Raw genomic sequence first — 24,659 nt, 5'->3', positions numbered from 1 at the left:
GTGGAGTGGAAATGCCCTCCCTCCCTCCACACTCCAAAGACCATGAGAGTCAGCCAATCGCCCTTCTACCATCCATAAAACTGTGTTTACCAAAGTCCAACTACCTCGTCCTATGTGTGCTTCTCAGATTCAACAGCCATAATAATCTTAAAAAAGAATACAAGCCTGAAGAGGTGTTTACAATCTGAGGAGCTAGTTTTTAGTTTCTGTGACGGGAAAGTGAACCCAATGTGGAAGTGTCAGGCGCCTTTATTATCTTGAATGACCAGCAGAGGGCGACTCCACTGTCAATGAGAAACTCACTTGATTTATAACCTCAGTAATAATTTTACCACCAAACAGCAGGATTTTTAACTTTCCTGTCGAGCCATGAACGGGTGGTTACTTTAACCTGGTTCATACGGTATCTACCTCCAAAGCTTTATCATTATACCAGCTTCCCGTCGGAAGACAAGCTAACACACGAGAAAATATCAGTCGACAATACTGAACTTTCTACGTATTGACCTCAATGGCCCAAGGTGGTATCTGAATTCTGTTTCAGTACAGGGCTAGAAAGTAGAAAACCTTGGTGTTTTGAGTGTTTGCACATTGACATGTCTGTAGTCGTGCTTTGCTGTTTAATGAGCCCAGGAAGGTGTATTTTATAAATCATCTGCAGTATCTGCTTGATAAAACTTGGATGCACAGGGGAGAGATTTTAACCTCTGACCATGAAGCTGAATATTTTTACTACAAACACAACTTTTAACACCATCCTCTGCGTCTACTTAGAGTATATGATGAATGGAATATGTACCATTTCAGGGATTGTAGTCACCGGTCTGCGGGGAGTGTTGGTGTTGACACACTTGATATAATTCACTTCTTAGATGCCGGTGTAGGAAAAAGGAATTTTGTTTGACCCCCGTTTACCTGCCCCCGTGGGATTTGCAATTATGAGATCACATGAAGTGCATGGAGGGGAGCAGAGGTAGTAACACCAGAAGTTTTCCCACTGGATGTTCACTATGTAAACAGCACCATGCAAAAGCCCACTGTCTCTCTGCCAGTCCGTCTTTTGACTCTACATTTCTGTCTCTTTTTTCTAAAAGAAACCTCCTGCGAAAGATTAAGTGATTTTTAAAGTATCACTTCCTGTATACAGAAACGAGAGCCAGAATAAAAACAAGCAAAATATCATGTTGTGTATTCCCAACATTGTTTTGCTGACATGATATTTTCCCACCTCTTCTTATTTTTCATCTCTTCAGAGCTTCCCTTAGCTGAAAAATTGGATTGGGACGATGTTTATTTTCCTTTGAGCCGCGCTCTGTTTAAAATTGAATCCACATTTGTGCACTTAATACCTTGTCCCTTTGAAACTGTTTAAGTAACAGCTAAACTTAATACAGTTTGACGAGGCTTGACCTCATCGGTATATTTACATTACACAGATGTATTCCAGACAACATATGCACATGTGCGGACATACAGTAAAACATGTGTAGTATCCTGTTCACTCTATATTTATTTCTGTATCTTTTTTAATGCTTGAATTGTAATTTGTAGGTGTGCACTGGTATGTTTGGTGTTTTTATATATATATATATATATATATATATATATATAGATAGATAGATAGATACATAAATACATGCTAACTAAAGTCAGTATGAGGACGTTGAATGTATGCAGTTTGGATTCCCCCCCTCTTATCTGTCTTGCACCTGAAATCCTCTTCATGAAAGTGTCACATTACGCCCGCTAATCTTCCATAAGGTCCAATAATAAGACCACCCAGCGTCATACGGTATCGTTCACACTGTTAACCGCGGGCTCTCTGAAGGCCTTTTGTCACACATGACTCCAGCTCCTATCAGCCACGCTCCTCAAACCCGAGGATCAGTCGCTCTTAACACATTCCATCTCCTCATCCCTGCACATTTTTTACTGCACTCTAATGCAAAGCAGCCCTCGTCCAGCAAGTGTTTTCCATTTTTTCCCCCCATTATATTTTTATGTTTACACATTATTGTTATTTTAGGCATTTAGGTAATTCTATGTTGCATTCTTTAACGCACTCACCAACAAATTCCTTTGGTGAATCTACACGGTAAGTACTTTAAAATCTAAACGAGGCAGTAAACTTTTACTATCTTTGTTGTAAACTCAGCCAGAGTTTACTGACACAGTCTCAAGTTTCACCTACTGAATTCATCATGAAGGGTTCATCATTGTTGTGAAGGATGGTAAAGACACAGAAAATCATCCATTTTAGTCGCACAATGGACGAGGAGAAGAAAATACTTAGAGCTGAGTAATTGGCATTCCTTTAAATGGATGACATATTCATTGTCATCTTCCGCCTCATTCATCTTGGGGGGAGTCACTCCTTTGTCCTCCTTTCATGTCTTTCTCAGCCTTTCAAGTCCGGTTGAAATTACACCTGTCAGTTAATACACTTGTCAGGTTATTCTGTCTTTTCTATCCTGCCCCAAATACAAAAGATTGATAGCAGACATGACTCCTGATGAACAGAGCTCATCTTCCCTTTGTGTGCGGTCCCTGCCCCCCTCCTGTTTCCTGCCCTTCAGGATAGAGGCAAAGAAATCTTATGCACCGAAGCCTATTTTGCATTGAAAATATTGACTTTGATACATTTCTTCTTCTAGTTTTCTCATGAGCTCTCAGTTTTCAGTCTGTAGACGGAGCCGTCCGCTCTCTCAGCTGAACTTCCAGGCTTTCAGTGCCCTGCCTTCATTGTGCTTTTACTCCCTCAGCCCTGTTGCGAAAGCTGCTTCGCTGCCAAAAGTCACACACAAACAAAAGCTGCACCTGGGCAGCTTTGGCTTTATTTGCACTGGGTTAGAAGTTAAGTTTTTTATCAAATTCAGGTCACACCTGCACAGGATGCCTGAGGGTGTCAATTGTTGGGAGGCTCACATCTGAAACTGAAGGTGTGCTGCCACCACCCACTCGGCTCCCTGTTTGTTTTCAGGTGTTTGTTAAGAGGCTCTGACGGTGTCAGTGTGAAGTTACAACACATCAAACTAATGTTAAACTGATGTGAGTGAGCACAATGAAAAGCAGTTACACATGAAGCAGTGAGCCACTTACTCTTAGAGATTGTGCCAATAAATTACAATTTAAAAAAACTAGAACGGTTCATGGATTATTTTTATCTGCACCAAATTGCTCACACTTACATATAACGGCCCCCTAAACATTTCTGATTTCTTTTACCAACATCCATGAATTGTTACCTGAGGATTTGGGATTTTTTTATATTTTAAATCTCACCAAAACTTAATAGCTTCTTCCTTGGCCCATGTCCCATCTGTCCACTAAATTGCAAGGAAACATATGTAATATTATATTAGACTAATAGCATGTGATGTTATTATTTCATTAACAGTGAATAACACAAGGATTTTTCATGGTTCACTGCAAATAAATCACATGACAAACATATATATTGAAATATATTAAATCAAACATTGTTTAATTACTGTTATTCATTTACAAATGCTTTTTCTAATGACTAGAGAGCATATTGTACCTTGAAGGTAAATTTCACTCCACTGAAGAGGTGATTAAACGCGTTTCTTATTTCATGACTTAAACCATCACTCACTTGGTAACAAGAGGAAACGTCATTAAAACAATGCACCTGGCAAAGTGCCTCACAGTCGAGTGGATGTGTTTGCTCTCAGCCTCGTTCTGAAGCAGCAGGACTGTCCAGAAGTCAGTTTGTTGTGTCAGCGGTAAAGAGGAACCACAGGGACTCGCATTCAACCTGTCAAACCTGGCAAACAAGAAAAAAGTATTAAAAAAAAAATCACCCGCAAAGATTTTATGGCATGCAAAATTTGGTGCGCAGTTACACTCATTAATGTGTCATACATAACGAGAGACATTTTACATCACTATAAAGCAATGAGAATGTATGTTCGGATGTATGTAAGGTTTTCTACGGTCAGTCAGCGCTGATACAGAAAAGATTGTGCACGCTGCATGGAGGCATTTCAGACTCTTCTCAGGAAGAGTACATTTCTCTTCTGAAGTTGAGCAGCAGTGTGAGCAAGCTGATACATTTTCCCACATGAAACATGGTTATTCACACCAATTTGAAATGAAAAGTGCTACACAGTACTAACATCTTTGAGAAAAAAGTTAATTAATATGTAGTTTGACGTTTTAGACTTTTATTTATTACTTTATCATGGAGGAGGCAAGATTAATGACCTGAGATGCAGCCAGACCCCAGGTGGAAATTGAGAATCTTTGGCTTCACTTTTTGGAAGCATTTACACATTTGTGTCCTCAACCAAAAGGTTTTTGTGGAAAGTTAGTTGCATGGGGCCTCGTTCGGGTTTTTTCCATCTCTGGTGACATTGCAGTTTCCGGCACATAGCGGATCATTGGGGGTTTTGTTAAAAATGTTGTTAAGTAATCATCCTTTCTCCAGGGCCCCCTCTCGGCTCAGGCAATGTTGTGACGCCCCTGTTGCAGGAGCAGTGGTTAAAGGGTTAAAATAGTTCAGGCTAATGCTAAAGCAATACAAAGATATCCCTCTGCGGTCTGTGCTGTACAACTCTGGTTCTGATATGTATACATTTTGCCTCAGAAAAATGTCTTCGGACTAATTTGAATGTTCAGAAATGATTTTCGGTCTCCTACCCTTTTAGTTGTGGAATTTAGCTGGTTGGCCTGCGCTGTGTGTCTCATGCCCAGAGGGGACATCCTGCATAAAGGAAGTGTTTGTCTTTGGTCTGTGGACCCAGCGAGTTCTGTATTGATAAGCTCCTGTCGCTATAGATAATAAGGTGGTCAGTCATGCAGCCCAGAGATCAAGTATAGCATTGAAATTAAAGAGGAATTCCCAGCCCTATTGCGTTACAGGCCATGTGTGTGTCCCCGCTGCCCAGGTCCTTTGTCCTTGTCATGGGCAGTAAAAATAACAATGGCAAGTTTGATTTCAAAGCAGCAGGACCAAGGTGGACAGTCTTTAGAAAGGAAAGAGTCCTGCAGAGCTATCGTATGACCTTGACTTGAATGGTGTCACAGAGTTGTGGAGAGGTGGGGATAAGGCCCCGACCGTTTGCAACCATCTATCAAGAGGAAAAAAAAGAACCTTTTGTCTAGAGAGGGGCATCCATTGTGACATTTGAGAATTAGCTAATAAGCATCTATTTTATTTTTTAGTTCTAAGACTCGGTGTCAACCCCTACATGATAGATCATGAATGACTCAAACAGAACTTAACAACCTGTAGCGCTGTTGTTCTATTTATTATTTTGACTGTTATTTCATGTCACGATTATTTTTCCCTGAGCTTTAAACTGTAAGACTTGGGCTGTACTTTCTCACAATTGCAAGTCTTGAGGAAAACCATAACACTGAAACTGTGAAATATTACTCTTGGCTGATTACAGCGCGTGGATTTCGTTGCTAGTGACTTAGACTATAAAAAGAAAATGGATAGCCAAAGCATTATGTGTTATGTTAGTCCATGCAGCCAAAATGGCAGCTGTGCCCTGTCTCTCAATGCACCATATCTGCCACTGAGGGATTTGGAAAGGAATGAGGAAAAGAAAGATTAAACCGCCCTCATGTTATATACAATCGTCCTTTATCTCTTAATACATGGCGATTGAGAGATAATAATAGACTAGATTTAATCCAAATCATACTTATTTGAATCATTGAGACAGAGTTTCTTCTGGGAGATGCAGCTTTCTTGAATGAAAGTATAATTAGTTGGATAAGTTACAAAAGCCAGATCCAGTGAGAACATGCCCGTGGCCATTTGGAAACCATTTCAGGGCGGATGGTTCGTTTACCCATGAAATCACACATCAGACAATACGTCAGGCCTATCCCAGAATGCAAGTGGCACTGCTCACCTCACTGTTTTGCCACTGAAAGCCAGGATGAGCCCCACTGTAATGGTTTCTTCTAGGGGCCCCTCCCCTCCCCACGAACAGCTGCAATTGTCCAGAGACATCGCCCCAAAAATGTGGCCCCTGGACCATTTTCAGAGCAAATGAAAATGGATACACTTAATCTAATCTCTGAGGATTTTTTTTTTCCCAAATACACTGGGAACACATTTGGGCTGTGGCCCGTCGCGGTCAAAACATCCATCAGCTTTATTTGCCACTGGGAAGATGGGCAATCATATTAATCTGTCTCGAAGGAAGTCTCGCATTAAGCGGAAGCCATCTGGGAGTCTGGATGAACTACATTTGCTCGTGTCACCGGTCTTAAACAGCCCTCATGTCGGACACAGTAGAAGATTTACTGGGAAGCAGATTATTGAAGGGATTACTTTATTTGCTTTTGGTATTAGGGCAGTGTCTTGTATTCTGTCTCGTATTAATAGCTCCTAAATCGCAAGAAACCAGGACTGCAGATCTGCAGGAGCTCACTTCCGTGTTGTCTCTTTCTACCACAACTGAAGAGAAGGAAATACTTCGTTAGAGATAATCCAGTGTATTTTTAGCTCAGGCAAGGAGGTTTTGTTCCTGTCTGATGTTTGTTGGTTGGTTTATACTTTTGTTTGATTAGTTTCTAAGAACGATTACACAGAAACAACAGAATGTATTTCCACGAAACTTGGTGGAAGGATGCGGTTTGTGTTAGGGAACTATAACATTCTTTAACTTGTGAGATATTTTCAACATTTTCACAGTTTTCCCAGAAAATACTGGGTCATATTGTGGCCTGAATATTTCCCTTTGATTTATCAAGGTCACGGGCTTCTCTCTCTCTCCTGAGACAGTCAAATACAATCTTGTGCTGTGAAGTTGAAACCATTCATGGCTGTAATCAATCATTATTTACGGCCACATTATCTTTTACATTCCTTTCATTTGTATTTTTCATAGTCTCATGAACTGTGGTATGTTTTTACTCAAACTCCCATCCATGTATTAGGAAGACACAGTTACATGTTAGGGAGGACTGAACATCTGTGTTAAATACTACCTAAAGGTTTCTGGCTGGTCCCTGGAGGAATGTGCACCTGCCATGTGCAGGTGGTGTTTTTTAGACTCCTCAGGCTCAAAATCAACACTTTATGTAACAGGTCCTATAGTAAGGCTGCTTCACTCTGAGAAGTAGCCGCTAAAATAGATTTAAATGGATAAACAGATTTTAAAGAAGTACCAATAAATTCAGATAAACGCCTTCTAAAGAAAAACAAGAGATGTGGTTTTAATGATGCTCTCATTGCAGCCATACATTTCTTCCTTTGTTTGTATTTCTTCTGCATTGCATCTTTCTTACATCATGCCTCTGGATTTCCCTCCAAAACAGTGATTAGATCGCTCCAGTTTGTGTCTGGACCCATCTTTTTCCTGGCCTCCTGTTGGGGAGGGAAGCCAAGTGTTACAGAACTGAACTTGTGAGACTCTGTATCTGGTCTGTGAGGCTGCAGGTGCAGTGTCTGGGACATTTATCTTTTTAAACACAACTACTTAAACTCCTGCATCTGCTTTTAAGAAGACTATTCATATACTCAAGTGACCTAAGGGGGGAGAGAACATAAATCATTAATTGATTTTTATCCAGCTATTAGAGTAATGCAAAACCTTCTGTTTTACCGAGACAGAAAAACACATTGGTGTTGCACTGAGTAAGTGCAACCAGTTTATGCAACACTGCGAACCACTGTGGATAAACACACTCTTAATTAAAACTGCTGTTTGTGGCATTAGCCTTGTCCTCAAGTTATCAGCTTCTCTGCCAATTCTGAAACTCTCACAACTTTTCCTGGTTATATTTATAAATTAACTTTAAGTTGTAGGAGAGACATGAGCACTTTGTAGATTAACAAAGGGTGATGTGCAGTGTTTGAGCTCCAAGCCTTTAGGAATGTATCAAACTTGGCTCTCAACATCTTAAAGTAGGTCTTGAAGCAACTTTGCAATGCCTCTGATCAATCTGTGGAATCCCTTCCTGCAGTTTCCTTTTTCCTCCAGGGTGAACAATTCAGCCTCTGTGCGAAAACTACTTAACACTTAGCTACGAGGAAGATATGGTTTATTCTTAAAGCACTACCAAGGTTCACAAGGTGATTATTTAGGCTAACAAGGTAGCCCCAGGAGTGATGAACGAATCCATTTATGGTCAAAACACTGATACCCAATCTGGGAATTCAGCTAATGCTTATCCGCTCTCTGCAACATATGGAGCACATTCTTCAGAATCTTCTTTGTTTTATCACGACACTGGACTGCTTTGGCTGTGTATTATTCCACCTGAGTAAATACAGGGCGGCATCTCTTCTACTCAGTGCAGCGCACATGTCTTCCAGAGGCGTCCGGTTCAGGCTGCAGCCCATGTACCTTCTCCTCTCGTCTCCAGTCCAATAACAATCCAGTCCCCTCCCTGCTATCTCAGAGCAAGTCCAGGAGTTTGTGTTTTTGATTCGTTTCCTGAGAGACCAGCTGCTATTGATGGACAGTTTCTCATCAGGTCAATGTCAGAGTGTCTCTCCCTGTTTCCTACACAAAGTCCCACAGAAATGCCAAAGAATTGAGCTCATGGTTTAACTTTCAAGCTTCTTAAATCTGAACAGGCCAAATTCCCTGCATATTTTCATGTCATTGTAATGCATATTAACACATGTATGAGGTTCTTGCCAGAGAGACATGCAGATGGTTTGAGTCTCTTCACAAATACAAGGGATTTTAAATATTTTATATTTCAGCTACCTGCTATTAAACAAAGCATAATCTTTGGTCTTATTTAATTAAATGTGCTTATTCATGCATGTTATCTAAGAACTGCACTTATTGGAACGAAAAAAAAATTATTAGAAGGTTAAAAGCCAGAAAACTAAGGGTTCTCCAAATTAGTGCAACTGACATAGTTTTATTTTATTTATGTAATGAAGATGAAAATGAACTAAAAGCAACTCACATTCATCACGCAGAGCCTTACCCAAAGAGATGTCGTCAAACAAGAATACACAGTAATTAGTACCACTGATGTAAAACAAATCTCACCCTATAAATCATGCTCACAGTTTATCTGACAGTTAAGGCTGCCATATGTCACATATAAGTGTTGAAACTGATAAAGTTATCTGCTTTAATGATCTTTGTTGGAAGTCAAACAAGCGTGAAATGTGCACGCCCATATTTGTCAGAACAGCAATAGGTCACCTATTAATCTTACGAGAGATAATGAGCGCTAAAGATTTGTTTGTGATGTATTTGCTTCAGGACGACTAAATATCGCTTCACAGTCACGTCATCTCGTGTTGTCTCAGCTTTTGTTAAATCATTATTAGATTTTAAGCGTTCTAACGAGCTATTTCTTTTTGGACGTGTGATTTTCCAGTGTACGCACAATATGTCCTCTGATTTTAGTCCTTGAGTAATAACACGCTTCAAAATTGTACAACATGTACTTTTCATTTTGTGGGCCCTGTGAATCCATCCGCCGCTTGGTTCATTCTTTGTTCATTGAACAGGCTGCCAGAATCAGCTTAGTTTGGTTATTTTCAAATGGAATTCTCTTTGAGAGTTTGTGAACAGTAGGTATATGAAATTCTCAGTGGGAAGAAGTAAAGAGACAAGGTGTTGACAACATGTTGCGTGAGCCCCAGAGGTCAGTAATGGATGAAATAAAGATAAATAAAGCCTCAGGTGTCAGGTCTGCAGCATGGGTCTTAAAATTTGGCAATACCAGTCGAGTCAGCCCAGTCAGTCTTGAAGATGTCGGCGCTGGTTGGGTTCGAAGTCTCGACTTTAGGCCTGTGCAGAACTCACACTTTGCATAAGGAAACACAGCCTTGTAATTCTCTCCACTTTGCACTTCCATTATTTTGGTAATAATAATAGTGCCAGAGACCTGTGATCCCCATTACCCACAGAGGTGGTCGAATCAGAGGATATTGATTTAAGCAGAAGCATGTATGTGCACATGTCCTAATCTTTGCTGAAGTGCTGTAAATTGACCTCCTGCAAGTGATGCTGTTGCTAATCTGTCATAATCACTTAGGGGTCATGTGAGGAAAAAGTAAATCTGCGGGCTCATGATGTGTGTTTGTTTTTTATTTGACCATTTTCTAATCTTTTTTTTACAATTATGGCTAAAATGTGCTTTTTCTGATTGTTTTTGAAATTGTATTCGATTTCAGGAAATCCTCACACGACCCCCCCCCCCCCCCCCCCAATGGTGTCACATGACCTCCCCAGGGGGGTCCCGACCCCTAGTTAGAGAGCCACTACAATAACACACGGCCAGATTCGTTTACATGTTGTTCTAAACAGCCCGTCAAAAAGATCTCTTCAAACAGGAAGTGCTATATTTTCCGGTTGCAGTTACTTTGATTTGTTCGGAATAAATAGAGGAAGAAGTTGTTCATTTGATTTATTAGACTGAACATGTTATAAAGGAACATCTGCCTAAACACATGAACAACAAATCACACCACCGCTCAACTGGTCTTAAAATCAGTTTAAAGTCCGGCACAGAAACCACTTCTTATAAATAAATATTTTATTAACCTGTTTATTACAGGAGCTTACAACTTATTTATCTTTACACTACAAATCACACACACACACTTCCAAAGTAACGTTTGGCCACAGTTACCACAGTGGCTGGCCAAAAGACACCTGCTGCTTTAACTATTTACATAAGTTACCTACCAAAGTGGCTGGTACAGTAGATAAACCTTGTAACCACAGCCAGAATTCCCCAGCATTTAGCTGAGCCCTGGTGTTTACTTTCCATCTTGTCGTCTTGGTCATTTTCACCATGTGCCCTGACAGAGCTTCCAGCTCAACTCTATTTATCAGCCGTGTATTTCCAGCCGCCATCTGGCCCAGCTGATATCACAGTGGTGACCTGGTTGTAATATGGATATCCCCCTCATTTATCTTATCCGCTGTGACAACGTAACAAAACAAAATCTGCTCATCTTTCCTTCGCAGTGAATCTCCTATCGGCCGGCAGAGACCAGGAAAAATGTGAAAAAAGACAAACGTGTTTGCACTACCAGACATGTAGCGCTGCTCTTATTGCTTTGGACAATGTTAGTGTTGTCTTAAACCACAAGCCCTTCTTTTTTTTTTTTTAGTTATTTCATATCCACAGAAAGCAGAGATCAAACAATGTGGCAGTCTCTATTATTCTTTTCCTCTCGCAGGGCTGGACTGAAGTACATTTCATGGTTTGAAAAACACAGTAAAAACACTGTGAATTCCTTGTGCTGCAGTGTGACAGCCGACGATTGCAGGAGTCTCGCGGCAAGCCCAAAGGGGGGAGCTTCTCAGCAGAGCTGCAGGCCAACTAAAACAGAATCATGTTTGAACACCTATTTCCACTGGGATGGGGGAGGGGGAGTTCTGCAAGCTTTAATCAGGATCTTAAAACAGGCGAGCCTTTGATAAAGAATCCGCTCTGTACATTTATCTTGTTCCTCTGAAGGCTGCGCTGGCTTATGTCATCCACTTTGATCCTACTTTTTTGGAGCTCGGTGTCGGACATATCTCTGCTGCCGATAACACACTGGTCAAGTTGTGATGTAGAAAAAGAAAAACTCAAGAACCCTGACCCCGGCTTCCCCCCTCATATCCAAATGCATGAGTGTGTGTGGTATGTAGTACCTCCCACGCACCCCCCCCCCAATGGAAACGGTGCCATTAATTTTCCGAGCACTGTCATAAACATCACTTCCTGGTTAAAGAGGAGCTGTGACAGGGTGCTGCCCCACAATGTGCGAGGGCAACAATATTTGACTTGGACGTGTTCCTGGTGATGAGGCCAAACCCTGCAGCAGGCCTCTTGGCAGATGTCATGCCTGAGTGCTTTGGAATAATGCTGATAGGAGCTGAGCTGGACTGGACTATACCCACGACAGGCTCGGGTTTAATCTGTGCATCAGCGTACAGAGACAGGACTCAAGTTACCATGCAGTTAAATTTCCGTCAATAATCTCACAGATTGATTCAAAACAGCCCACACCAGCTGCACTAAAGCTTAAAAGCATTAAAAAAAAAACGGTTTGTGGACATAACTTTTAACCACAAGAACTGACGTCTTTGAGCAGCAAAGGCCACACATGTCAGGTTATTATAACGCCTAGCTTAAACAAATGCTGTCTAAAACTAGATTTAAAATGCAGGAGCTTTTCCCCTAGGAACCTTTGCAGGAACTGGAACTGCAGGGACTGTAGTCAAAATAAAGTTTTTGGGGGAGATGGTACTACCCCCAAAAAGTCCTTGCTTGGTGACTAGTATTCAACGAAAGTACAACAGCAGCACGATTTGAATCTCCTGTGAATGCACTTTTTAGTGTTTTGCATCACAGAGGGATTTTTATGCTGTTGAGCCAAACCATAATGATTTGAATGGGGTTGAAAACACCTGTCAACATACCACCATGGTTTTCAACAGTGCCACAGACTACATTTTCCAAATCTGATCATACAGTTGAGTCAACACATCTGTGACACAAAAACTAAACACTGAATCCTACAGGAAGGGAGAATTTGTTGCAGGACTTGCAATAAACTGCCAACTGAGTGTGTATATATATATATATATAAACTTTATTGCTGGGAAAATACCACACAATGCTGCAATGCAATGATTTTAACTCCTCTTTAGTGAAGTGTAGCTACCAGTTTTAGCCATGGACACAAAATAATTCAAGGTTTGATGATGTTATCACAGTGGCAGCTTCATAAAGTGAGTCATCACCCTCAAAAACATTTATTTAAGAGCACCTTATCATTCCAGTTCATGGTTCTTGAGCGGATTTAGAGCCAAACAGTGCGGTTGACCACTTAGAGGAAGTGCAGCCAGGAAGACAATGGGAATATTGAGAATTCCTCTGCGTCATTAGGGAAGACCAGGATTAGCAGAGACTTCCTGTTTGTGACTAGCTTGGGGCCAGACCAGCCTGTGATGTTGGCATTAAAGAAAGACGGTAACCTTTGAAAGGATACCTTAAACAAGCCAGCCATGGGGGGCATGTTTTCTTTCCCATGACACATCGAGCTGCCACTTAGCCCACATACAGCAAGTTTGGCCCACCTCGTTTTCCATCCCCCTCAGGGCCAACTGACGCATCATAAACTGATACGAACGAAAGAGCTCGCAAAGAGAAATTTACGATAATGGTTTGTAAAATAACTTTTAAATTACAAGGAGTGGAGGTGCTCTGTTTTGTGTCACAGTGTTGTGGTCACCACAGTACGAGTGTCTTGTAAGGTCCACATGTGAGACCTGTTTGGTCGAGAACTCTGTAGCACTTAGTACTTAGTAACGATGAAGTTGAAATTGTAGTCATCATTTCAATACAGAAATTATATCTATATCTGCACACCAATATGATAAATCTGTGATAAGCTGAAACTAGGTCAGGCTTGATCTGGTCACTTGACTATTTAAACCTTGGATGGTGCAAGTACTGTATGTCCTCTCCAGCTCTTCACTCATGCCACAGTTGCTAAAAATGTCCCTGCTGTCAAACACACACTGTGTAATACAATACAAATCAGGTTTTATGAACTGTAAAACAAATTGGCTAACTTCAAAATATGTGGAATTATGGATCCATTTAAGCTGAAACATTTGAGACTGAACATTTTCGACCCTGTCCTAAAGCTTCAGCTGTCGGGTATCATGTGCATCGCATGTTTAGATTTACAGCTTTCACCTCAGTGTTTGCTGTTCATAAGATAAACAAGTCATCTGAGTTTCTAAACACTGATTGGTTTAAGCTCCAAGAGCCTGACAACTTTGCGGAAATGTTTGAGCTGGAACTTAAGCTTGTGTTAAGAGTGAGTTCATCCAGCCATGTAACATTTTAACCTTCGTCCAGGGTAAACACGACTAATACGGACTTCTCTAAATAAATAGAGACCCTTGCATTTTTAAAAAGAAAAGGTGCTGAGGAATAACTACAGCAGTCGCCTAAAGGTTAGTTGTGGACTTGTGACGCAAAGATCAACAGATTGAAACCCTGCAAAGGTCTGGAAAAGATCTGTGTGGGGGAAGTCAACAGCCACTGCTCAAGGGCACCTTTTAATTAGTACCGAGGTGGCCTTGAGCAAGGTGCTTAACCTCAGCTGCCCCACTGGACTCCAGTGTGACTGAATAGTACCACCTCAGTCTCACTGGAGTCCACGATAGAAGAGGATTTAAACAATACCGACGGACAAGGGGTCAAAGTGAAGCATAATGTTATCACGTTGGTCTTCAATTGGCAAAATTATAATGTTTCATTCATTGGGCTGTAGGGTCAGGTGCCATTTAGCAAGGTTAGGAACAAATTAAACCATATAAAGGTTTGGGTTTATTTGGTCATCTGTCCAATGTCCAATATCCATTGTTAAAGAATAATAGGAAATACGAAAATACTAACAGATCTAAATATATATGCTTTTACGTTGTGATTACACACAGATCCTGTGGTCGGATGATTGTAACTGAATAGTGCACTGGCTAAAAGAAACTGAGTAATTGCTTTTAATTGTTACTCACAGCCCTGTGAACAGTTCACTCATCTCGACCACCAAACAGGAGGCTGCTGCCTCATTGAGATGGTTGGCATTCTTGGTACTTTCTCTGACATGTTTGGTCTGTAACGAAAAGGCTTTGAAAGCTTCTGTCAGCGGCAGAAATGCCTAATAATGTGGAAAGAGTTTGTCTCAGGTCAAAAGAATTAACCTCTAGTTGTGTGTGTGTGGCTAAACTTGGATAAGAGTCAGACAGGGAGCATGATAGTCAAGTCTTTCAAGATTTATTTTGGATCCCTCCCACTTTTAAAAGCACACCTCAGTTAATTTTGCGTGGCCTGCTTGGTATTTCCTCCTCTTCCCACCACACACCCTTATTGTTCCCCACATAAGGACACTCAGCATACCTTCAGATTAGCTGAAACCAGGGCTTTGGGGTATTGTGGCTTCACTACCGGGACACATGTTTGCCTTGTTGGCTTATTGATTTTACTCAGTGGCTTAACATCACTATTTTAAAGGGACAAGCTGCCTCTGGGATATTTCACAAGCAGTGGTACCTTCTTTATTTAACACCGGTTGCTTTGTATTTATACATTTACTAAGTTTTGATTTAGATTTAGAAAAAAGTGTCCATCAATTCATCCTGTTGGAACAGATAAAACAGCTTTTTACCCCAAAAAGGTTAGAAAGCGAAAAATCGAAGGGTCCTCGAACCCTGCAACATTTTCTGTTTATCTGTAACATCCAAAAACCACATTACTATTCCAAAAATGAGTCATGAGTCATTTCTGATCTGCCACCTCGATGGTTAAGGTGTGATTAAGTTTAGGCGACTAAAACCGCTTTGTTAAGGTTAGAAAAACAGTGTGGCCATGGTTTAAAGAAACCAATGTTGACAGGGGACAGTGGGAACAGTCACACACTTTGTTCTCCCAACCATCCAGGCCAACTTTCTTCTGAACCCTTCATGCAGACTATTGCAGCGAAGAAGCAATAAAAACTGGACAACTTTATAATTTCACTTGGTTTCAAACACTGCCAATGTTTTTATTTCAGTATTGACAAGTTTCCTGGGGAATAATTTGTGGATCTTGAAGGACAAAGATCAGGCATATTCAGGGGACTGATATCTGTGCAGATCCCAATAAAACTCTGTATCTATTGTACTTGAATGTGGTTTCATTAGAGGATCACATTAATAGCAAACTGTACAATGCATAATTTACTGTAGGAGAAGTACTCAAAGATTGCATTAGCTGCTTGTTCAAATGCAAAATAGAACTTCTGTTTACGCTCATCAAACAATGACCTCCAGTGGCCATGTGAATTATGTGCTTTGTCCATCAGGGGCAAGTTGCGTGACATCGCTGTAGAACCACAAAACCTCAGGGAGGAGCTTCGTGCACCGACAAGTCAACAAAATGTGACTTTGTCATGGAAAACCACAATTTGCATCCACAACCATCTCCTTCCAATGTTTCTTTTAACCATGATGGGTTTCTTCCCTCATCCTTAACCAACACATTCTTCTTTTAACCATAACCAAGACCAGAAGCCTTTACCGAGAATTTTTGGTAACTCAAACCATTAACTTCCCTGATCCTTGATCAAGCACTTTTTGTGTCTAAATCTAACCGTATTCTGACCATAGAGATGACACATCAGTAAAAACCAACATCACATAAATAATATTTAAAATATCCATTTGGTCAGAAAAGGCTAATGTGGGTAATTTTCTGGAAGTCAGTCAAAAGCAACATGTTTTACCACTTAGTCTGGAGGATTTTCTGGCCACAGTCAAATCATTTGGTCTTCATTTTGAATCCTCTGCATCTGCAGAGCCATTCTGATCTATAATCCCAACATCCTTAAACAATTACAGCACATGTATGCAGCTCAGTCGCTCATATTGTATGGAGGTCTCAACTTTGAAGTGCAGTACTCCGCTGCTCTATAGGCATATCTCTTATATTACCACATGCAGATTTGTGAACTCTTCAAAGGCCTAATCATAACCTTCCTTTTCTGTGTTTATTTCTGTCTGTTTAACCTTTAATTACCAAACTGAGAATCAATCTTGTGCAGGTCTTTCATTTGTTAGTGTTTGACCACCTAAATTATTATCCACATTTGGCCACCAATGAAATCTCACCACATTTTGTTAAAAGGGGAGCATGGATGTAGATATAATTGGGAGACTGAACTTTCTGCACAGTCCCTCTGGCAGAAACTAGGAGCATGGCTGAAGCAGGTTCGCCCACGTTTTCACCTCATTAGCTTCTTCAAATAGTTTGTTTAAAAAGATATGAGCTAATTATAGGGGCTGTCTTAAAATACTCTCTGAAGTTTGCAAACGTGTGAGCCATAAGAAACGTGACCCAGTGTCACAAGCTGGAATCATTGCACACCTATTAATGCCCTGTAGGAATCTGCCTTTAACAAACACTTTCAATGCCGACTCCATGAACAAAAGTAATTGAATTTAGTGCAAACATTTTCCTTAAGCTCTGCCCAGACCGAGCCTTGGCAGTCATTTGTCTGTTTTAAGAACTGATTGTGCTGTGTACACTTTCCCTTTCAAAGCCTTACACCTGCGTCTTTTGTCTGCCCGGGAATGTGTCCACAAATATACGGCTCTGATAACGCTGCACCTGCTTTATAAGTTATGTTAAGCAGGGTAAACAATAATCACGGAACAACTCATCCATACGCCATGAGCGGAGCTATTAGAGCGATTATGTGTGTGTTAGCTTCAGCTCATAGGCCCAAAGTTCTTTATACAGCTGCAAAAGCTCAGAAGACAGAGTTTCTATTTGAAGTTGGACTAGGCGAGTTTTTATATTAATGAGTGTAGTGGTGAAAAGGCCTCTTATGGCTTTCAAAACAGACAGAAATTATAGCGAACTGCTCTAAAGAGGGGCAGGGAGCAACAGTCGTACGATTTGGTCTCGATCAACCTTTCTCAGTGCATTTTTATGTTAAAATGCACCTGTGTAATCATCCTAAATCACAGCTCAGGGCTCCAACGGGCCCACTGACTCAGACACAGTAGATTCAGCCTGTTTCCTAAATTCACATCAATGTTGGATATCGGTAAAAGTGACAAATTAAACGTTGTGAAGAAAATAAAAAGCTGTCTCAGTCATCAGGGAGCGCTCAGTCCAGAGAAATGTATTGATTAATATCATTATTACAGATAGTGCAGTTGAAGTAAGAGTTCATTTATATGACTAGAATGCAGCCCTAATTTCTGCACTGAATTATTTCAGAATGATGTTCTCTTTAAGGTATTTGCTGTAATTGTGAAAACAGCCTTAACGAGCAGAGATTAAACTTGAACTTTTTCTACAATCCTGACCAAACCTGTTATTTCAGTCAGAGTCCGACCCAGCGGGATTTATTCTGACCAGAGTTGGACAACAAACTAAAATTCTCCAGAATCTTAGTCTGATGCTACTATTTAAAAGGAGACGTGATGTCAGCTTTTCTTTCCTCTTGTGAGCTATACGTTTTTTTATGCATTTAAACTGGCTGCAAATTTCAAAAGGGTTTTTATCAAGCTTCTCTTCTCGACAGAAAACAGTGCTCCTGAAATACCTCGTCAGTATTCCGCCCGATCCTTCCACAACATCTTAATGTGACATTTGCATAATGAGTTCATCCTAACGAGTGACTCCTTTCACATAAAAGCTGTCACGTGATCCAACAAACATATAAAAATGTTCAATACAGCTTTAACTTTAATGATTAAATATATAAAACCGAACCAGACCATGCAGAGTCCATCCAGTAATGTGTTGCAGACCTGTGAAAGGGATGGTTGTAAAGTAAGGGTAGCTTCACTCGCAATCATTTTCATATAAACGAATGTGAAGAACAGAAATGCTGACCAATGAATTTTAAAGCTTCATTTGTATTCTAAATACTACGGCACATGCAGTCCTGAAGCGTATCATTTCCACATTTGGCGTTCAGCTGACATTTAGAGCCTGTTACAGTGAATGAAAGGGTTTGGCTTCAATTTAAATTTGATGGACACATGGGCCATTGCAGGGATCACGCCTGTGACCTTTTAGTTACGAGGTGGTTGCTGTAACCGCGAGGCCACCCTGCCGCCTTTAGCACACTGGTGATTCCTGGCTTGACTCAGTTATATTCCTAAATGTTAACAGACTTAATACAGCGGAGCTCCATCGTGTCACATGCAGTGAGCGGTTAGAGAAGCTGGTTCTCGTTAGCTCGTGGACTGGAATCAATATTATGAGTGTGTGTTCGTGAATGTGTGTGGGTTTGTACTTGCACATGCATACTGTATAAGTTCCCGTTTGCATGCGTGCTTGCACTCACATGCATAGGCACATTCAGAGTCGTGTGTGGTGTGTGTGTGGTTCATATAAGATCAACAGGCAGGGACTTCCCCTCTGTTTGGAGCTAATCCATGGCTGCACCGGCCAGATTAATGTGCACGGGGAGCAAGAGCTGACAATTAGAAAAGTGCTTGTTCACTTCAAGCCCTCAAAGAGAAGCCTGCTGTGACACACACACCACAACATCGCGGATCCTGGACAAATAAGAAAGTTGAAATGTCTCAAATGACGATTTGTAATAACGCATGGCATTCTTGCCTCAAACAGGAAGGTAATTGTTTCATGTCTGCAAATTACGTTTCGGTAGAGTTGCTAAGATCAGACCAAGCGTTTTGGGAGGAAATTGTGCCCCACCCAGAGACTTTGAAGTCTGTTTTCTGTCAGAGGATTGACAGTTTAGGGCGAAACATGAAGAGTGGGAACAACGAGTAGGTGGAGTTTAACGGAAGGAGGTTGTGTGCGCTGGAGCAGAGTCGTTTACTTCATCATGAGCTGGATTCATAATCATTCAGTAGATCCATCTTATCAGTGCTTGTTGCTGTAACCTTTGCACGCACCGCTACTGATTGCTTCTAATTTTGGTGGCTAGAATGTTCTATAAATATTTAGAAGATTTATTTTTCGACTTGGCAATATAGTTTTGATTTATTGATGTAAACGTACTTGGTTATGAAGCATCAAAAGAATGTAGCACAGTTAATTTACTACCTTTGTTTGTAGATGATTAGAGTATTTGATTCTGGAGCTTGTTTCCTGTTTAAATCTAAATCCTCAAGTCAATTTGTATTTTGCACCAAGAATAAATTCTCCTTCTTTTGTGTCTTAAACATAGACTGTAAATAGATATAAACGGCGCGTCTCCAATTTCTCCCTATATCCAGAACTGAAAATATCCTGGGTAAGAAGCTCAGTCTTTTCTCATCTCTGCACAACAGGACAGTTTACGGACCTGTGTGTGAACCTCTGTCGTTACACAAAATGACATGAAAGCTGGGACACAGACTGCCCCTCCTGTCTGGGAGGTGTTTGGATTGTGGTGAAAAGTATGAGGACGAACCTTCTAAGCATTTACTATGTGGCTTCCTGTATCAGAGGATGCAAGATGTTGAGGAAATGACTTTGTGATTCGGTGATTTTCACAGCTTTATGCGGTTGTCTTGGTTTTGAGTTATGTGGCCTTTCGACATCCTGATTCAGCAGCATCAGGACAAAAGGGCACAAAGTCCTGCAGAAATAAACAGGGAATTTTGTCGATCATTTTTACAGCCAAATTAATATTTTTTTTCCCTCATAGTCTGGTAACTGAAACGTTTAATGAATAGCCGAATTAGCGTCACGACACAGTCCTTTCACAAGTGCCCATCTACACCACAGTGGGATCCCAGCACAGACATGTAGTCAGTAAAAAACGTGGGAAATAAAGACACTAAACCCCTTAGTCTCACTTCATCTGACAAAAGCACAACCAAACTTCGTCCAAGACAAAGAAGGAAAGAAAATAATTATGTCTCAGGGGTTTTCTGGCGAGTGTGTTTTCACAGAGGTAATTCAGAGGACAAGTTCCTCTCAACATCTTTGTTTTTTTGTTCTCTGCTGATTTCTGGTTTCCACACCTGAGCTCAAGTGAAGATTTACACCTGTGTTGGCTTCAGAGCACATCAGAGCTGCTGTGTTTTCATATGCAAGTACAGATGCTGAATGTTGCTCATGTAAACAGGCCTTTTTCTTGTTTCATACCCCTTCATACTGACGTAAGGGTTTTTTTTAACTCTAAGTGGACTTTACCTCCTGAACTGACGGGATCAGACAAACTTACAAACTTGGCGTGTTTTCAGAGCAACAGATCAGAGACACATGCATGTTGGTTTTACATTAGTGAGGTCTTCTCATCTTTGAAGCTGGAGTGGACTTGAGTTACAGAGTGCGAGAGCAGCAAAGGGATGTTGAACAGGTGTAACACTTAAAGCACAAATGCAATTAAACTCTTAACCCGTTGCACACTGCATGTGCTATTTGACTCAGCAAAGTGAGTTTTAACTTTCTTAACCACTTATTGCAAAAGTCAAGTTTCAAAGCACTCAGACAAACTTACTCATGGTTTTCTATAGTTTTGATTGTGAAAATATAAGAGGTCTGATAAAACATATTTAATCATCATAAAACATAGTTAAAGAGATAAAGATTCCTGCATCAGCTCATAAATCAGCATCCGTACCTAAATTGAAAGGGTTCTTACCTAGAACAAGGCCCCATCACTGCACCGTGTTTGGATGAAATAGGTTCTGTAGATTCTGCTTAATTCTGCTGAGAAATAAACCAACAAACAGGCACAAAAACATTATATAAAAATAAGAAAAACACTAAATCCAAAGGTATAAATGTGAAACTAGAGGTGCACTAAGTAGAGCGCATATTACCTCCACCAAGGCCCAACAACTCCCACACTAGATCCAGATTTTCATTTGGTTCTGCACCAGTTCCCTCTGGAAGGTGCCGGTTACTCTTTAAATTCTAACAAGTGTCGGCGTGAACGGTTGGTATGTGTTTACTACTGTATGATCCTCGTCGTGTGGTCACTGTCCCCAACATCCCTGCTCAAAGTAGTAACTTTGTGAGCGCGGGCCGCTGCTGTATCGGCTGCAGATGCAGCTGACCAGTGAAACATGTACTTGCCTCCACTCAAAAAATCTGTTAAAACATCCGTCTCTCATAACAGGAAGGGAGTGCACTCAAAAATAAAGTTGTTTGTGGCAGGCTTGTTCGTGCCCACTTTAGAACTGAGGGCACTGTGTAATTTCTGCATAGCTGCACTCTGGGTAACTCTGTATGACAATTTGAACCACATTATGATGATTTGTCTCCAAGGTGACAATGACAAGAATTTGGACCCACCAGGTTGAATGTGTTTCTTTTTCCAGTCGAATGACTTGCAGGATGTTTGTAATGTGCCGTTCAGCATCAGTTGCTCCATGTCATCTCTGTGTTACTGTACGTCTGTTGAACAGATGCACTGACTCCATACTTCAGTGTGTTGTGTGTTCATGCTCAGATCCACTTGAGTTTGCTGCAGAGACTCAACTGTCCCTCGGTGCATTGTAAAAGGAAAGTGGTGAGCTAATCACAGCGGCAGAGATTTATAAAAAAATTGGGAATGATGGTGACACTACTCCAGAAATATTTGTAGACGCAGTCAATTTGTGTATATTTATAAGAATTTCCTGTAGAGTGTGTACTTCCACCAAGGCCCAACAGTCCCTTAAATTCAATCAAGCTTGATGTCCCATCCAGTACCATGGAGGAGGTGGGGTCTATGACCTATACTGTAGCCAGCCACCAGGGGGTGCTTGAGACTTTGGATTCACTTTAGGTAGCTGACATGTCGCCCATCTTCACCAACAGTCTAAATGAGCAAACATCTGTAATCTACTAATGTGCTTCTCCGCATATTTCGTAAGAAATGTCCCATTCAAGATGACCTTTTTTTAATCAAGTGTGTACAGTGTGGCGTCCTCACACAGCTCAGACTGTGACACTGAACACTGGGGTTCACCACGTGGGTCTCACATTAAAGCTACTTGGTTGAGGTTGAGGAAAGATCATGGGTTTGACAAACAGTTTTAAAAGGCTATTAGAATGCAAGACAAATATATAAATGACTCACAGAGTTTAGTAATCCTCAGATCATCCTCGGATTAAATTCTAAAGCCTTCAACTGCTCTTTTTGATTTTCCAGTTGCAAGAAAGGCCTGGACCGGAGTTGAGCGTTATTATTCCAGACAGCCCAGTAAAGAGATGATTGACAGTCTTAACTGTATTGTATTAACTTTGTAGCATATCACTTTCAGTAAAAACAACCTGGCTCTTCCACAGTGTTTAATCAGTTGTCACAGATGATATGGCGTCTACCTCAGACGCTAACACTGTTTGCGTGCCCCCCTTTTTCCCACAGATGTATGAGAAATAAAACCCTCAACACAGCTACGGTTTCCCTCAGCTCTGGCCTTTGTTCCCTCCAAGAGAAAACACGGCAGCTTAGATTCTGAGCAGCTCCCCACCGAAAAGCAAAGACGAGAAAACCTCAAGACTTTTATGTCAGATGTTCACGAAGAAAGTTTCAGGGACTCAGATGTGGATGAATGCTTGCTTTACAAATCTCACAAGCTGTAACGGGTTTCACGCACCTGCACAAGCAGAAATCTGGTTGTAAGCTTGTGGAGTTTAGGTGTGTTTGACTCAGCGTCTGAGTATTTCTCATCATGCTCACAGTTGCACTTGTCCGGTTTTCTGTGACAATTACGACTGAGAATAATCCACAAATGGCTGATTTGTGGGACATATGCTCATCAAAACAGATGAACGTCACCAACCTGAAGGACCTTCTCTTCATGCAGTGTTGACTCTCTAAAACTCAGACAAATGGTCAATTTCACATCCAGTAAACCATGGTGCTGCAGTTCAGGATGATGAATAAAAAGCCAACCTACACTAATGTTTTTCTTGATGTCTTATTGTAAGTTTGGTTCCACCATCTGGTCTCTTAAGACCTCAAATCCAGTCCTGCACAGAGTCATTGCAAAAGCAAATTGCAGTCCTCCTTTCAGCTTCATGGTTGTGCGGCTACTGCTGTAATTATTTAGGTAAACAGAAGTTTACTCAGTATTTAGAAATCCAGAATTACCCTGAGGTAGCAAAGTAAGTTTGGAGGAAGCTACGATTGTGAGAGTCTGCTCCATGCTTCTACAGCAGAACTTGCATGAACTAATGTGACATAAGAACGCAATCAGTTGCTCCAGAACTTTTCCTGTCAGCGCCCTAGTAAAATATCTGTTAAAAAATGCAGTAACATTTCTGGAAAATTAACAGTAAGCGAGTGGGCATGTTGACTGGACAGATGCAAAACTGATAAAAGCTAAAAGAATACAAATATTTTATAGTGAAAAAGAGGAGCCTTGCATGTTGAAGACGCAGATGAACACGTCAAAAAACGATATTCATGAACTTTTGGAGATAAGGACCAATGCAGGTGTTGTGATCTAATCAGAAGCACATGCACAGAATTTACACGGCACGTCCTGCCTCTACCCAGTCGCCCCCCCTCGCCTGACTGTTCCAGACATTGTCCTGATGGTTGTGAGCGTGCCCGACCTTGACAAGCTCCTGCTGCCTTCTTCATATGTGAAAGACAAACTCTGGAAAACCCAACCAGGTTTAGTCCTCAGACTTAAAGACTTGGTCCCTAAACAGGACAGGAAATGCAACAGAAAGGATTAAAGAGCCTGCAGAGTTAATGACACCATAATCCTGGTTTTTCATGTCTTCAGGGAAGCTTTCACAAACTCACTAGTGGACAAGCGACTGCGTTGCTCTGCTTTCACATATATTTTAGGCTAAACTTGTATTCTTCTTCCAACTGGTAATTTAAAAGCCAGTGGAATGTGGAAAATGATTGTAGGAGTGGTGGGGAGGGAACAGATATGCCTTGCTTGGTCACTTTGGTGTCTGAAATCCGTAGCTGAGATGGCGTTTGACTGATTTGTGTTTTGACCACATGTGCCAGACCCGCCTGCTATTCTCAACCCGTAATTCCTCCCTGAATTCAGGCATGCGACTAATTTACTGTAGGGGCAGGATTTTTTTTTTTCTCTCTTCCAGAGAGCAGAAACTTTAGCCCGTTTCTGTTGCAGAGCTCTGCACCAAGCGATGTAAGTGATGCCACCTGTCAGACTGACAGCTTATTCTCCATATGTAGAACGTCTTTATTGCTGCAGTTGTGGAGACCAGGGAAAAATTCTGCCACCTGCCACAGATTTTAAATCTTTAAC

The 24,659-nt window shown here is 41.1% G+C and overlaps 1 protein-coding gene and 1 long non-coding RNA gene across 2 annotated transcripts in view; one reads left to right on the top strand and one right to left on the bottom strand.

Moving 5' to 3' along the window:
• The window catches only part of cfap299 (cilia and flagella associated protein 299), a 61,318-nt gene that overhangs the window by 14,420 nt on the left and 22,239 nt on the right, over positions 1 to 24,659 (top strand). The window lies entirely within an intron of this gene.
• On the bottom strand, positions 1,992 to 23,044 carry LOC138407432 (uncharacterized). Its single transcript, XR_011240836.1, has 3 exons — positions 21,730 to 23,044; positions 21,074 to 21,138; positions 1,992 to 3,787 (listed from the first exon to the last, which is right to left on the bottom strand). It is a non-coding gene; the product is annotated as an uncharacterized lncRNA (long non-coding RNA).

The sequence above is a fragment of the Paralichthys olivaceus genome, chromosome 4 (assembly GCF_024713975.1).
Source record: "Paralichthys olivaceus isolate ysfri-2021 chromosome 4, ASM2471397v2, whole genome shotgun sequence".
NCBI lineage: Eukaryota > Metazoa > Chordata > Actinopteri > Pleuronectiformes > Paralichthyidae > Paralichthys > Paralichthys olivaceus.
Note: the sequence above shows the minus strand (reverse complement) of the source record. Positions and strands in the feature narration are given on the sequence as shown.